A 1,305-nucleotide genomic window follows, 5' to 3' on the forward strand; every position below is an offset into this window, starting at 1 on the left:
ATCACCACCTACAATTCTCATTCTCACATCAACACTACATTACATGTCTCCATCGTCACCGATATCGCCTGCCCCCTACCCACACATAACACTTTTGATCACATACCGATTATAAGCTCCTCTCGTTTTTACAGCAGGGAACTCACTTCGCCTCCGTGCCTGCAGACAACAGCATCTCTTGTGACTACGACGCTACCTGTGTTTTTCCTGTAATGATCCACACGACAACTAAAGGGTAAATGGTTGTGAACACTGTCCGACATATGGGTTTACATAATCGAATCGGCTCAGAAAACGAGTCATCATATAGAAAGGAATACAGCGAGAATAAACTTTTATGTCTGAGGTGATAAAAAAAAAGAAGAATGAAATATTTAAAGATTACTCGAGTAACTCGAGCAAGTACTCTCTGGGGCTAAATACTCGCGAGGATTCGTACACCTTCGCATTTTTTATTTGCATATCATCAAAAAAAGGTGTCTAACTCAGGATTGAATCGGTTGCTCAGTTTGACAAGTTTTTAAAGAAAGAACAATTTGGAAGTGCATTTAACTGTGCATACGCGATAGGCAATGATTCGCTAATTTCGAGTTCGTGACTTTTAATCATTTTACAATCGTGGATCGTTGGCGGGTGCTCTTGCGTGATTTTCTCCTTCTTTCCTATCTATCGGCCTTATCACTCCTTCTTTTCTATGTGTGTTAACTCTTTAGTATCACCTCTAACCTTCCGCACATGCATGACCTATTTGTTCTGCAAGGTCCGCAAAGCTCTTACTCAACTTACTGGATCAAAATTGTACGATCATAGTCTTCACCGATTTTTCAAGTTATCCTGATCCTCCAACCACCCCCCTTCTCCCCTCACTCCCCCCTACTCCTCCCCCCCACCATTTCTTTCCGCCTTCTTCTCCTTCCCCCTTCTCTCCCCCCTCTTTCCCCCTTCTCCTCCTTCCCCCTTCTCCTCTTTTCCCCCTTTCTCCTCCCTCTCCCCTTCTCCTCCTTCCCCCGTCTCCTCTCTTCCCCCCTCCGCCCACTTCTTTCCCCCTTCTCCTCCTTCCCCTTTCTTTACTCTTTTCCTCCTTCCCCTTTCTAATCCCTTCCCCTCCCCCTCACTTCTTTCCCCCTTCCCTCTTCTTCTCCTTCCCCATTCTCCTCCCCTTATTTCTCCCTTCTCCTCCCTTTCCCTTTTCCTCCTTCCCCCGTCTCTTCCCTTTCCCCTTTTCCTCCTTCCCCCTTCTCCTCCTTCCCCCTTCTCCTCCTTCCCCCTTCTCCTCCCTCCCCCCTTCTCCTCCTTCCCCTTTCT

The 1,305-nt window shown here is 47.0% G+C and overlaps 1 protein-coding gene across 1 annotated transcript in view; it reads left to right on the plus strand.

The window, feature by feature from the left end:
• The window catches only part of LOC101853903 (mucin-2-like), a gene marked incomplete at its 3' end in the record, with an annotated part of 19,557 nt that overhangs the window by 8,332 nt on the left and 9,920 nt on the right, over positions 1 to 1,305 (plus strand). The gene's annotated exons all lie outside the window — the stretch shown is intronic.

This window comes from Aplysia californica, unplaced genomic scaffold, assembly GCF_000002075.1.
Source record: "Aplysia californica isolate F4 #8 unplaced genomic scaffold, AplCal3.0 scaffold00021, whole genome shotgun sequence".
Classification (NCBI taxonomy): domain Eukaryota; kingdom Metazoa; phylum Mollusca; class Gastropoda; order Aplysiida; family Aplysiidae; genus Aplysia; species Aplysia californica.